The sequence below is a fragment of the Tursiops truncatus genome, chromosome 1 (genome assembly GCF_011762595.2).
Source record: "Tursiops truncatus isolate mTurTru1 chromosome 1, mTurTru1.mat.Y, whole genome shotgun sequence".
Taxonomy (NCBI): Eukaryota; Metazoa; Chordata; class Mammalia; order Artiodactyla; family Delphinidae; genus Tursiops; species Tursiops truncatus.
Window position 1 is genome coordinate 94,891,325 of NC_047034.1, and position 15,687 is coordinate 94,907,011.

At 38.1% G+C, this 15,687-nt stretch overlaps 1 long non-coding RNA gene across 2 annotated transcripts; it reads right to left on the reverse strand.

The window, feature by feature from the left end:
- Positions 1-234: 234 nt before the first annotated feature.
- Positions 235-15,410, reverse strand: LOC141279678 (uncharacterized). 2 transcript variants are annotated; one of them, XR_012334286.1, is made up of 3 exons: positions 14,991-15,410; positions 13,991-14,204; positions 235-1,969 (listed from the first exon to the last, which is right to left on the reverse strand). It is a non-coding gene; the product is annotated as an uncharacterized lncRNA (long non-coding RNA). The 2 variants fall into 2 exon arrangements; XR_012334285.1 differs by having other exon boundaries at positions 13,991-14,181; positions 14,991-15,407.
- Positions 15,411-15,687: the final 277 nt, after the last annotated feature.

Consider the following 15,687-nt stretch of genomic DNA (forward strand, 5'->3'; position numbering starts at 1 on the left):
GGGCTCGAACCCATGTCCCCTGCATTGGCAGGCAGATTCCTAACCACTGTGCCACCAGGGAAGTCCCTCTATCATATATTTAACTGAATAACACCACCATATTCTCTTTACTTCATTGGGCACAAAAATAAGTTGGTATATTTTGTTGAAATTTGTAAGAGCTATAAAATGGTACAATAAGAGTGATATATACATGAATAGAATCCAGAAGTTTATATTAATGAAAAATGGTTATATATTCATTTTAAAAATTAGACTTTATTTTTTAGAGCAGTTTTAGGTTCACAGGAAAATTGAGTGAAAAGTACAGAGCGTTCCCATATACCCCCTGCCCCCACATATACACAGAACTCTCCCCCATCAACATCCCACATCACAATGGTACATTTGTTACAATGGACAAGTCTACACTGACACATCATGATGACCCAAATCCATAGTTTACATTACAATCACTCTTGGAGTTGTACATTCTATGGGTTTGGGCAAATGTATAATGACATGTATTCACCATTAAAGTATCATACATTGCCCTAAAAATCCTCTGTGCTCCACCTATACGTCTCTGCCTCCCTTCTCTCCCTTGGAAACAACTGATCTTTTTACTGTCTCCATAATTTTGCCTTCTCCAGAATGTCATATAGTTAGAATCATACAATATGCAGCCTTTTCAAATTGGCTTCTCTTACTTAGTAATATGCATTTAAGGTACTTCCATGTCTTTAAATGGCTTGATTATATATTCTTTTTGAAAAAATACTCTGTCATATTTCCTTATCCCTCATTCATCCTTTTTTTTTCTTGATGTGGACCATTTTTAAAGTCTTTATTGAATTTGTTACAATATTGCTTCTGCTTTATGTTTTGGTTTTTTGGACCCAAGACATGTGAGATCTTAGCTCCCTGACCAGGGATCGAACCCACACCCCCTGCATTGGAAGGTGAAGTCTTAACCACTGGACCACCAGGGAAGTCCCAGAACCCTATACTCTGAAAGTTCACAAAACACTTCCTAGTCACAAAATCCAGAGCTATTTCTGCAACACTGAATACTGTTACCACCATCTCCTTAAACTCTTTCCTATGGCTTTGTGAGACTGTTCCTTTTCTTCTCCTCTAGCTTTCTCTGCTCGCTCCTTCCTACAGACTCTTCAAGGGTAGGTATTCCTCAAAAGGCTGTCCTTGGCCTTCTCTGTACTCTGTAATACCATCTCAGCATCTTCTTCTCACACCCATATTATCTTCTATGTAAAATGTCTAAGCATAATCTTGGATAATCTCTCTTGCTTCTTACATTCAGCCAGTTACCAAAACCTGTCAATTCTCCCCCCACAATCCCCCCCTCACCCCGCCCATTACATCTTGCAATTGTCCCATCTTTCTGTTTCTTTGGTCTCTTTCCTAGTTGAGGAACTCATTAACTCCTCTTTAAATAATGGTAATAGAGTTGTAGCTAATATATCTCTGCATTAAGCCTATTTCCTTAGTCCATTCTGTTCAGTCCTGCTACATTAATTTTCCTGGACCGCCTTGCTCATTAATGTCTACTTCAATGTCATTTGAAATAGAAATGGATATATATTATTTCAGGAGTAAAATGCTGGAATAATTACTGATGATTGTGAAAACTGTTATTTTTATACACAATTATTAATAACTTGTAAATGGATGCAAATAGTTAAGTATTTATTTTAATTAATTAATTAATTATTTGGAGGTTGGGGCTGTGTTGGTTCTTCGTTGCTGTGTGCCGGCTCTCTCCAGCTGCGGTGAGCAGGGGCTACTCTTCGTTGCAGTGCGCGGGCCTCTCATTGCCGTGGCTTCTCTTGTTGCAGAGCACAGGCTCTAGCCAAGCAGGCTTCAGTAGTTGTGGCACATGGGCTCAGTAGTTGTAGTGCACGGGCTTAGTTGCTCCATGGCATGTGGGATCTTCCAGTGTACCCTGCATTGGCAGGCAGACTCTCAACCACTGCGCCACCAGGGAAGCCCAAAAACTAGTTAAGTTTTTAAATTGACATAACATAAAATTTATCAGATGAAATAAAATGACAACATGTTCAATAAATTGAATATCAGGAGAGAGTGACTTAGATGACACAAAGAAGAATATTGTATCTTATTTGAGCCAACAAATACTTATAAAATTACAAATTAAAATGAAAGGCAGAATTATAGATGTTATATTATATCATAATTCTAATCTTTTTAATAGTGCTTGTGTACTGGCATTCTAACTTTAATAAAATTTTTGTTATTTTATTCAATTTGAGTGTTTTCTGAAAAGGCTCTGTTTCATATTATTCATATCTTGAGAGTTTCTTTGATAAAGCAGAATTTTAGTCCCTCAAAATTTCATCAAGGGACTGCCCTAGTGGAGCAGTGGAAGAAAGCCTGCGGCAGCTAGAGAAAGCCTACGTATAGCAACGAAGACCCAATGCAGCTAAAAATAAATAAATAAATGAATTAATGAATAAATAAATAAATTTATATTAAAAAACTTCCTCAAAATATAGAAAAAGCTACAGACTCATGTACAATGTACCTGTTATCTTTGAGCCAAAATAAAGCATGTATAAAGAAAAGTTGAAAGAATTAGAAAAACATCAAGTATTCAAAATACATTTAAAAAGTTTTTAAGAATATTACTAATTTGAGATTGACTACATGGAGGTTGCAAATTTAAATTAAAATCTTGCCCCCATATTGTCTTTTCTATACTTGACAATGAAGAATATTAGAGATTCTTTTCTAACTACAAATCCTGGGTAAAAAAATCCCTTCTAGAGAATATATCAATGAAAACCTTACTTTCTTATTTGTGTTTTGCCTTACACAAAAAGATTAATGTAGAGGGCAGACAGCAGAAGCAAGAAGAACTACAATCCTGCAGCCTGTGGAACAAAAACCACATTCAGAGAAAGATGGACAAGATGAAAAAGCAGAGGGCTATGCACCAGATGAAGGAACAAGACAAAACCCCAGAAAAACAACTAAATGAAGTGGAGATAGGCAACCTTCCAGAAAAAGAATTCAGAATAAGATGATCCAGGAACTCGGAAAAAGAATGGAGGCAAAGATCGACAAGATGCAAGAAACATTTAACAAAGACCTAGAAGAATTAAAGAACAAACAAACAGAGAGGAACAATACAATAACTGAAGTGAAAACTACACTAGAAGGAATCAATAGCAGACTAACTGAGGCAGAAGAACGGATAGGTGATCTGGAAGACAGAATGGGGGAATTCACTGCTGTGGAACAGAATAAAGAAAAAAGAATGAAAAGAAATGAAGACAGCCTAAGAGAACTCTGGGACAACATTAAATGCAACAACATTCACATTATAGGGGTCCCAGAAAGAGAAGAGAGAGAGAAAGGACCCAAGAAAATATTTGAAGAAATTATAGTCAAAAACTTCCCTAACATGGGAAAGGAAATAGCCACCCAAGTCCAGGAAGCGCAGAGAGTCCCATACAGGATAAACCCAAGGAGAAACATGCCGAGACACATTGTAATCAAATTGGCAAAAATTAAAGACAAAGAAAAATTATTGAGAGCACAAGGGAAAAATGACAAATAACAGTCAAGGGAACTCCCATAAGGTTAACAGCTGATTTCTCAGCAGAAACTCTACAAGCCAGAAGGGAGTGGCATGATAGACTTAAAGTGATGAAAGGGAAGAACCTACAACCAAGATTATTCTACCCAGCAAGGATCTCATTCAGATTCGATGGAGAAATCAAAAGCTTTACAGAAAGCAAAAGCTAAGAGAATTCAGCACCACCAAACCAGCTCTACAACAAACGCTAAAGGAACTTTGCTAAGTGGGAAACACAAGAGAAGAAAAGGACCTAAAAAAACAAACCCAAAACAATTAAGACAATGGTCATAGGAACATACATATTGATAATTACCTTAAATGTGAATGGATTAAATGCTCCAACCAAAGGAGACAGGCTTGCTGAATGGATACAAAAACAAGACCTATATATATGCTGTGTACAAGAGACCCACTTCAGACCTAGGGATACATTCAGACTGAAAGTGGGGGGATGGAAAAATATATTCCATGCAAATGGAAATCAAAAGAAAGCTGGAGTAGCAATACTCATATCAGGTAAAATAGACTTTAAAATAAAGAATGTTACAAGAGACAAGGAAGGACACTACATAATGATCAAGGAATCAATCCAAGAAGAAGATGTAACAATTATAAATATATATGCACCCAACATAGGAGCACCTCAATACATAAGGCAACTGCTAAGAGCTATAAAGAGGAAATCGACAGTAACACAGTAACAGTGGGGGACTTTAACACCTCACTTACACCAATGGACAGATCATCCAAAATGAAAATAAATAAGGAAACAGAAGCTTTAAATGACACAATAGACCAGATAGATTTAATTGATACTTATAGGACATTCCATCCAAAAACAGTGGATTACACTTCCTTCTCAAGTGTGCATGGAACATTCTCCAGGATAGATCACATCTTGGGTCACAAATCAAGCCTCAGTAAATTTAAGAAAATTGAAATCATATCAAGCATCTTTTCTGACCACAACACTATGAGAATAGAAATGAATTACAGGGAAAACAACATAAAAAACACAAACACATGGAGGCTAAACAATACGTTACTAAATAACCAAGAGATCATTGAAGAAATCAAGGAGGAAATCAAAAATACCTAGAGACAAATGACAATGAAAACACGACGATCCAAAGCCTATGGGATGCAACAAAAGAAGTTCTAAGAGGGAAGTTTATAGCTATACAAGCCTACCTCAAGAAACAAGAAAAATCTCAAATAAACAATCTAAACTTACACCTAAAGGAAATAGAGAAAGAAGAACAAACAAAACCCAAAGTTAGCAGAAGGAAAGAAATCATCAAGATCAGAGCAGAAATAAATGAAATAGAAATAAAGAAAACAATAGCAAAGATCAATTAAACTAAAAGCTGGTTCTTTGAGAAGATAAACAAAATTGATAAACCATTAGCCAGACTCATCAAGAAAAAAGGGAGAGGATTCAAATAAAATTAGAAATTAAAAAAGGAGAAGTTACAACAGACACCACAGAAATACAAAGGATCATGAGAGATTACTACAAGCAACTCTATGACAATAAAATGGACAACCTGGAAGAAATGGACAAATTCTTAGAAAAGTATAACCTTCCAAGGCTGAACCAGGAAGAAATAGAAAATATGAACAGACCAATCACAAGTAATGAAATTGAAACTGTGATTAAAAATCTTCCAACAAGCAAGAGTCCAGGACCAGATGGCTTCACAGGTGAATTCTATCATTTAGAGAAGAGCTAACACCCATCCTTCTCAAACTCTTCCAAAAAATTGCAGAGGAAGGAACAGTCCCAAACTCATTCTATGAGGCCACCATCACCCTGATACCAAAACCAGAAAAAGATACTACAAAAAAAGAAAATTACAGACCAATATCACTGATGGAAAATAGATGCAAAAATCCTCAACAAAATACTAGCAAACAGAATCCAACAACACATTAAAAGGATCATACACCATGATCAAGTAGGATTTACCCCAGGGATGCAAGGATTCTTCCATATACACAAATCAATCAATGTGATACACCATATTAACAAATTGAAGAATAAAAACCATACGATCATCTCAATAGATGCAGAAAAAGCTTTTGACAAAATTCAACACCCGTTTATGATAAGACTCTCCAGAAAGGGGGCATAGAGGGAACCTACCTCAACATAATAAATGCCATATACGACAAAAGAAAAAATGATTAATGGTAATCTTTGATGTGCTGCTTCAGCTTCTTGCACCTCAGCATTTTTTTTTTTTTTTTTTTTTTTTTTTTGCAGTACGTGGGCCTCTCACTATTGTGGCTTCTCCCGTTGTGGAGCACAGGCTCTGGACGCGCAGGCTCAGCGACCATGACTCACGGGCCCAGCCACTCCGAGGCATGTGGGATCTTCCCGGACCGGGGCATAAACCCATGTCCCCTGCATCGACAGGCAGACTCTCAACCACTGCGCCACCAGGGAAGCCCACACCTCAGCATTTTGAAATGAAGAAACAAGTAGCAATAATTTTTAATAGACAGCATCGTGGATCAAGGATGAATTCAATCACATATTATATTGGGAATATAGCCAATATTTTATAATAACTTTAAATGGAGTATAATCTATAAAAATTTTGAATCACTATGTTGTACACTTAAAACTAATATAATATTGTAAATCAACTATAACTCAGTTAAAAAAAAAAGGTAGAGTGACCAGACACCCCAATTTGTCCTTGACAATCCAGATTTATGCCTGTGGTCCCAGTATAATGTTGGTGGAAATTCCCTTTCAGTATTAAAAGTTTCCTAGTTTAGATAATAAATTATATATTCACCTTACCTAAGAGACATGTTAATCAAATGAACTGTATTGGCATAGTTGGGATATTGATCAAAAATTAACCAACTGTAATAATACACTTGAATGTGGAAAAAAAAAATCAAACAAAAAAGGATGAATTCAATTTTGCTTTACTTGCCTGCTGAGAGATTTCTGGGTCTCAGTCAACTAATAACAGTGAATTTGACTGAACCAATACTAATAGCATAAAAAACTAGTAAAGAAAATTATCATGCAGTTGTCATCAACATTGAAACAAACATGGCTGTTATCTATTTGGCATCATACTTTCCCATTTATGATCTGTGAATCTCAGAGGAGAAACTGAGAACTATTGTTCCCAGAATCCCCTTCCCTAGATGGTTCTGGTTAGAGTCTGCCAGCTACAGGCACTTATGTGACGTTGGAATGGGGAGGAACAGAAGCTACTACTTTCCCAGGGTAGTGACAGATAGGCTGAGAGTAGACATGAAGTTCACAGTAGCTTCTGGATGAGTTCCTGGCAAATTACCCTCTTTGATCCTGTAGACAATTGAGATGGCTAGTGGTGGCTGCTGGAGAATTATTTGATTTGGTGTTGCAAGCTTATACAGTTTGTAGGAGCTTCCTGGAGATTCTTGACAAAAACAGAGGCTTCCAAGAAAGTTCTCAGAGCCAACCACCTTGTCAATGCAAACTGAGATTATTGGACCAACTTCCCTGATCTTTAATTTCCCAACTCTTCCAATGATTGTGGAAGCCTCTCGTTCCCTTAGTAAGGCCCTTCATATTTAGTGTACATAGAATACCTCTGTTTTTCTATATGTACTTTGTTTAATACAACGTGGAGGTTACTATGTATTGTCCACACTGTTTTGATAGAGTGTTCAAAAATTACTGTGTATTGTAATATAGTAATAGAATTATTAGCCAAAGCCAGCAAAGCATATTACATATGAGAGCTTTTTAAGCTACCCTATCATGTACTTACACAATGTGTTAAGACAAGATGGAGTAGGAGCTGTAACTTTTAAAAAGAATGTTTAAACAAAGTCTTAAAAACTTTTCAGATAAAAATATTAACATAACAGGCCTTATAAAACTAAATATTGGCTGCTTTCAGAAAAAGTAACACATATGCTGAAATCTCCTAAAGAAATAAAACTGATATGCCTCAAGAACACAAATGTTTCTTAGATAATAGGTGCTAAATATTCTCCATTCTACTGTGGATGTAAACTTTTTAACCTTCTTGATTTGTATTGTAAAGTGCTTTCTAGACAGATTCTAACAACCCATACTCCTACTAGCATTGTTTGAGAATGTCCATTTCACTGTATCCTTGCCTACATTATGATCATTTTTTCAACATTTTAACTAGTAAGATTGATATAACATTTGAAAGAAAGTTGTTTCCCTTGGCCTTTGAGTCACTGGCATTCTACGTAAGAAAACACAAATCTAAAAACTAGGAAACATAATATTATTCTTGGTTCCGTTGTGGATTTTTGAATCTGGCCAAATATTTATGTTTTCTGTTAAAAAAAGAGATTTAAAAAAGGACTGTTGGCTCTCACTCTTCTTTCTCAAAATAGTAACATATAAAAAATAAGAACAGAGCACTGACAAGGTGGTACCACCGGTGCAGGTCTCTCTGCTCATCAAGCTTGGCCGCTACTCCGCCCTGCTCCTCATTGTGGCCTACAGAGAGAGCCAAGCGCGCAATTACCTGAAACCCAGGCAGAAGAGGAGAGGAGGATAGCAGCTGAGGAGGAAAAGAAGCAGGATGAGCTGAAATGCATTGCGAGAACTGGCAGGGGCTGGAGAGGACGGCATATTAAAGTGAGCCTGCATTTCTCCGGAGCAATGTGTCTGAGTAAAGCTTTCTGTGCTGTATGAAATAAATAAATAAATAAGCAAGCAGAGAAAGTCGATAAAGTTAAATATGCTAAATTGATAGTGAATACTAATTTGCTTATGCCTTGGTTCAACATTTGTTGAGACCCATTAGATGCTAGCAGGTATAAGGAATTGGGACTAACTCCAGAGACCTCACCCGCTGGTGGGGGACGCAGCCTAGCAATCAGGCGACAGTGCGGCGCCATGTGCCTTTATCCAAACCATTTGGGCCACAAGTGTTTCAGAAGCAGCACTATTTGTGGATTGTTAGAAAGGTAAGACAATACATGTTACCTGTAACATGTAACACCTCCCGATAGAGCCTGAGGCAGCCTCCTATGCGCGAATACAGCAACATTTCTGTCGTAAAACAACGTTATTAATAGCCTCATGTCCGTTCTGGTCAGATTTTGCTGCCAATAAGTTTTGGCACCCGTTATAAAATAAACTTTTGGTTTTCAGAGCTTTTTGGATTTTGGAATTGCAGATAAAGGACTGTGGACTTGAAAAATGATGTCACATTCTAGGAGAGAGGTAAGAACAGAGTACTATGGAAATGTATGGGTATGGTACCCAACCCAGACTGGCAGGGGGCAGGAAGGTGAGTGGAGAGAAAATTGAGGTTGGCTCATAGGTGCCAACAAAATGCAAATGTTTTATTGTATTATAGTTCCAGGGAGATTAGAGAGAAGTTGAGGAAGTTGAGGATTGTCTGATGATGAACTCTGACAGACTGTTTTTGAGTTTTCTTACTTTATTGTTGTGTTACAAAGTTAACAATGAAAATATTATTGTCTGGTCTATTCAATTTCCTTATTGATAGGATAAAAAGTATTGCAAACAACATGGGAAATAGCAGTACTTCATTTAAACACTCAGCTATTTCTTGCACGTCTATGCTAGAGTTCAAGGTTTTTGTACTTTCTCACACTGTTCTCTCTCTGGTCTCTGGCCTCAGACAGGCTGTATGCTACACCACCATACAGAAATGGTTATCTCACTCTCATGCCTGAAAACCTTTAAGAGCTCCCCACTGCAGGGGAAAAAAATTCTATATTGCTGTCTCTCTCTCTCAATATATGCTGTAGAGACCAGGAATGGGTCATCAACTTACAAACAAACTTGAGTAGCAGCACAAATACAAGGAAGCTTCATGAGGATGGCAGGCTTGGACAGGAGGAGCAAATAGGACAAATGCCAAGCTCAGGAGAGATGTATGAAGCAACACGAGACAGGCCAGTCAAGAACTTAACGCCGAAGATGCTTCTTGGAACTGAAGTGTATGGAAAGCAGATCTAGAACTAGAATCCCTTTAACATGAGCCTAGAATATCTCAACGTGTGAAATGTTTACAAGTGAAGAGTCACTCTAAAGTTTGTTTTGCTTAATATTGTTAAGATTCTGCTTTTCCCAGTTTACTTGCACAAATTATTTGCACTATTTTTCAAGGCAGCCTTTCCTAAGTAAATGCAAATTCAGGACCTGATCAAGTTATACGTTAGTCAATCAAAAGTATTCATTGGGAATCTATTAAAAAAGTGACCAGCACACGAGAGAAATCTTGAAGGTAGTCATTAGAAAATAGAACCAGGGGGCTTCTCTGGTGGTGCAGTGGTTGAGAGTCCGCCTGCTGATGCAGGGGACACGGGTTCGTGCCCCGATCCGGGAAGATCCCACATGCCGCGGAGCGGCTGGGCCCGTGAGCCATGGCCGCTGAGCCTGTGCATCTGGAGCCTGTGCTCCGCAATGGGAGAGGCCACAACAGTGAGAGGCCCGCGTAACGCAAAAAAAAAAAAAAAAACAGAAAATAGAATCAGGGAAATTTGAACCAATATGGTTTTACTATATTGTCTTATCATCTTATTGGATATAAAAAATATTTTTTAAAATCCTAGAAAACTATCAAATAGCTCAATAAGTAGACTACCTTTAAAATATTTAAAAGCTTAAGGGCATTCCTTAGTTTCCACATGGCAACGTATTTACAAATACAAAGTACAAAACATCAGCTATTCATTTTGCCTAGCTGGGACAAAGGGCACTGAATATCAAGCTTCAAAAATGGTCATTTGAATTGTATTATGACTATGCAAACCAGAGGAGCTTGGCTAAATATGAAAAATGAAAAATGCTTTTCATTTCTTGTTCCTTTACTCAAACTCTAAGATGAAGGCAAGGATAGAAAGAAAGGTATCTAATGTCTCTTTCCCATTTCCTTTTCATATACCCTAAAATATGGTAGACCCTAATTCTGCTAGAGTAATACCTCCCATCTCTGGATACAATATTTACCTAATTGGGAATTTATTTCAGTGACAATTAAAAAACAATCTATTCCATATGGAACCTAATTTTCCTGAAATAAGGTTGACATAAACCTTTGATTGTGAGTATACTGGGGAGGTAGGGGGTAAGGAGGAATTAAATTCCTTCTTTGTGCAAACATAGGATTGCACTCCCTGAAATAATCTTATAATATCTGAAGACTGGTATAGCCCTGCAAGATAGGTTTTAAAGATTAGGGAAATAAGCTCAGAGATGGAACTACTAGTCCACATGGAAGACACAGTTCATAGAAGGCCCAGTCAAAAACAGAATTCAGACCCTCGACTCCATGCACAGTATGCTTTTATATCATACATGGTAGGAAATGTATTTTCTCAAATGTATTCATGCATTCCCTCATGCATTCATTCAAACAAATATGTATTAAGTAGTGATTTAGTTTTTATTTAGTAGCACCTACTGAATGTCAGACACTGCACAGGAGATATAGCAGTAAACAAGTCATATGATAATCCCTGACCTTATAGATTACATTTAGGCGAAGACAGAAAATAAACAAGAGAAATAAGTAAAATATATAATAACTTCATTGGTGGAAGTACTACGAAGAAAAATAAAGCAAGAAGGGAGCCAAGGTACAAAGCAAAGTGAGACTGTAAGTTTAAATAGCTTGGTTAGAATAGCCACACTGGCAATGGCATTTGAACAAAGACTTAAAGGAGATGAGAGACTGGACATGTGGATATCCACCAGAAGAGCATTTTGGGAAGGGAAACAAGGGCAGAAGCCCTGAGTTGAGAGTGTGTTTAGCATATTCAAGGAAAAGCAAGGAGAGCCGTGGCTGGAGCAAGGGGCAAGGCAGATAGTATAGGAGGTTAGACCACATTGTGTAGGACTTGTCTGGTTTTCATTCTAGGTGAGGTTGGAAGCCAGGGGAAAGTTTTCTTGTTTTTTTGCTTTTTTTTTTTTTTAAGTTGAATCTTCTGTGGTTATACATCATTTCATAGTGGAGGGTTTTTTAAAATTGTATTTATTTATTTTTGGCTGCGTTGGGTCTTCATTGCTGAGTGCAAGCTTTCTCTAGCGGTGAGTGGGGGCTACTCTTCATTGCAGTGCGTGGGCTTCTCATTGTGGAGGCTTCTCTTGTTGAGGAGCACAGGCTCTAGGTGTGCAGGCTTCAGTAATTGCACCACGCGGGCCCTAGAGTGCACGGGCTTCTGTAGTTGCAGCACTTGGGCTCAGTAGTTGTGGCGCACGGGCTCTAGGGCGTGTGGGCTTCAGTAGTTGTGGCGTGTGGGCTCAGTAGTTGTGACACACGGACTTAGCTGCTCTGTGGCATGTGAGATCTTCCCGGACCAGGGATTGAACCTGTGTCCCCTGCATTGGCAGGCAGATTCTTAACCACTGCACCGCCAGGGAAGGGATCAGTAGCTTATATGTGATATTCAAGCTCAAAGACTGAATAAGGTCACCAGGGGAGCAATTATGAATAGAGAAGAGGCCAGAGGACTGAGCTCAGAAGAAGTCCAATGTTTAGAGATTAGAAAAATGAGACAGAGCAGTCAGTGGAATGCAAGATTAACTATTTCAAATGCTGCTGCTTGCTTAACTGAAATAAGGATTGAAAACTGGCCACTGCATTTAGCAATGTGAATATCATTGGTCGTCTGATCAAGTGCAGTGTCAGTGGAATTCTGGTTTGCCTGAGAGGAGTGGGTTCAGGAGTGAGGGGCAGGGGAAAGGAGTGGGAGATGGCCAAGTGTCAGTTCCTATGCATTTGCCTTGATATTTCTACATGGTTGTTAAGTATAAAAAGTGTTTTAGAAACTATAACAATAACTTTTTATTGAATGCCCTTTATATTATAGGCCCTGAGCTATGCACTTTATACATTTAAAAAAGAATAATTCCCTGCAACAAAATGTAGTTTACAGATGAGCAAAGTGATGATTAAAGAGGTTAAGTAACTTTCCCAAGGTCCCATGTTTGGTAAGCAGCAGAGTTGGAATTTGAATTTAGGTCTGTTTGACTCCAACCCTTCATCCTTAATCTCTGTGTTATGTTGCGTTTAAATATTACATAGCCATGTTACATAGCCAATTAACTATTAAAAAGCCACACAGAACTGATTCTTTCCTGGGGTTAAATACTAACTTGGAAGAAAGAATCCAGAAAGGTAAAGGAAACTCCTCTCTCCTTGTTGCTTAAGGTATCCTTAGTCTCTGGCAGGCATACCAGGCAGAACTGAACAGGGTTGTACATCATTTCAGCTGTCAGCCAACTCCCGGCAGGTCACTATATATGGAGCCCTCTTCAATATAACATGGCTTGATAAACCAATTTTAGCAATATGGTTAAATTCAAGTAACAACTTCCATTGGAAACAATTCAGCCCTACGGCCATTAATGAAAAAGGAGAACGTGGGATGTCTATAAGCCCAATAAGCCAAATATAAAAAAAGAAAGTAGTTTGTTTTCTTATCTGATTGTCTATTTGCATGAAAAACAATGATATGCCTCAGCAGAGGAGGGTTTCTGGTAAACCGGGAAGGACAAATCTCATAATACCCTGTAGGCCCACTCCCTGTCTACACCCTCCATTTCATTTCGACTGGTATTTTAATTTACTCTCAGACTCAGCTATTGAACCTCCTGGCTTGGGCCCAGTGGCATAAGAGGAAGTTAACATCAAACAGAATTGTCATGGAACTCCACAAGGCTATTAAGAGAAATGCCTGAGTATCATAATTGTCTCTGTTCCGAAAGCCTGAGTTTTATAATTCTGTTATATCTTGGCCCAAAATGAAAGAAAGAAAAATGTTAAAGTATCAAATAGATGTTTGTTAGAAACTAGTAAAGAAAATTATATCAGCTAGCTTTGTATTTTTTTGTGTGGTATTAGGGGAAAAAAAACCCACTGCAGTTCAACATGATAATCACGTATTAAGACAAGAAAAACAGAAGAGGGCTTCCCTGGTGGCGCAGTGGTTAAGAATATGCCTGCCAATGCAGGGGACACAGGTCGAGCCGTGGTCCGGGAAGATACCACATGCCACGGAGCAACTAAGCCCGTGAGCCACAACTACTGAAGCCCGCACACCTAGAGCCCATGCTCCACAAAAAGAAAAGCCACCGCAATGAGAAGCCCGCGCACTGCAACAAAGAGTAGCCCCTGCTCGTCGCAACTAGAGAAAGCGCGCAACTAGAGAAAGCGCGCACACAGCAGCGGAGACCCAATACAGCCAAAAATAAATAAACAAAATAAATATTTATAAAAAAAACAAAGAAAAGAAAAACAGAAGAGCTAGTGAAAACATTTGGGGAGTTCTGAAAAGTTTACAATACATTACGTTACATTTTGTTTACCTTTTAATTGCTACACTGAGTGTCATGAAAGTGTTTCCCTGACTTACCTGGATGCTCCAGCATATACAGAGCTGGGCAGGAATTTTTTCATACTTCTTTGCCAGCCAGAGGACATTTGGATGAATCAAGACCTCCCCTCTGGCTAATGGTCAGCAGTCTTCCAAAATATGTTTACATTTTAACAACAATCTGGTAGCTTTTGAGGTCTTCAGAAAGGATAAAATGCAACCTGTTAGGACTCGGGGAGGAGGGAGAGGAAACCTTGAAATATAAAGATTCATCATATTTATAAGTTACCGATTTCACAGTTTAATGTGAGAAAAGGAAAATGCAACTATTATGATTTAGTTAAAATAACAGATTACATTTACGCTTAGCTGAGGTGGTTCAGGAAAATGTGCACAGAGCCCTCTGACATAAGATTTCCTCTTACTCCAACGTCCTCGCTACCCCCCCACCCCGCTCTAAAGCAAGACACCCGCTGACCTCATTTGTTTCCAAAATGGCTATTTTTTAAAAAATTAAACTGTTTCTCATTGAAAACTTTTTACTATATAGCTACATAATAAAAACTCAACCATCAACGTACATAAAATATATACACGCAGTGAATTCAACTTAAGAAAATTTCCCAAAATATTCATATAGGTTGTTTGGGACTAGACAGACAAAACAATAGCTAATTGGATTTTTCCCTTTCACCTAATTGTTTTTGGTCTTGGAAAGACATAGGCAGAGCTTGGCTGAACACCAGTCATTTATTTTCTATAGTTACAAAGAATTCACCTTGCCCAGAGTGTACTAGAATAAAGTTCAAATTGACATTAGAAATAATGCTACTAGTAATAGCATTTTAGCTGGAGAAAAATCTTTCTGGGATTCAACAAAATTGTCTATAGAAAAAGAAGAACTGAAAAATGGGATGAAATGGAGTTTGTCAGAAACATAGCACATAGGTTGAAAAAAGATCATGGACACAAACTTATATAAAACGAGAATATGAAACTACTTATAATAACTGAAAGAGAAGAAAAGACATGGTCATACCTGAATTAAGATCTCTACTTCTTGATGTCATATATATAAAATCAAATCTCACACTTAAATATGCTAGAGGACTAAATAACTGGTTGGCTTCTGCTTTGCTCTAAACCGAAGACAGTGTACAGTAGTTGGGGAAAAACTTGTAATTACTGTTTCTTTTCTTTATAGAATACAGCGCATTTCTTTTCACTTCTCAGGAAAAAAGGTACCAGATTTTTTAGGGCTTTTTCCTCCTCACCTCATCCCTAGACCCAGTTTAAGCCTTAATACTCATCTCTTCAAAGAGTACAGCATTTCAATTCATTTCAAAGCATTGGATTGGTGCTGATGAGAGTAGAACCAAAATAAAACAGAGATTAGCTATGCTGAGAAATGTCCATTGTAAGTTCTGCAAGAACAGTGAACCAACCAGCCAGCATATATTGAAGTTGCTTACCGCTGTTTACAGGAAATTGTACAAAGCACGGTACTGGAACAGAAGGGAATGGGGCATATGTCATAGACTTTGAAGATGGAGAAAAAATTTCTGTGTAAAATAAATTAAGGATCCTCCAAAGAAAATAAAAATTAATACATTAAAATATACATGCTTCACACATACACACAAACTGAGCAAATAAAAATACTCCCTAAAAGATCCCACATGCCGCGGAGCGGCTGGGCCGGTGAACCGTGACCGCTGGGCCTGCGCGTCCGGAGC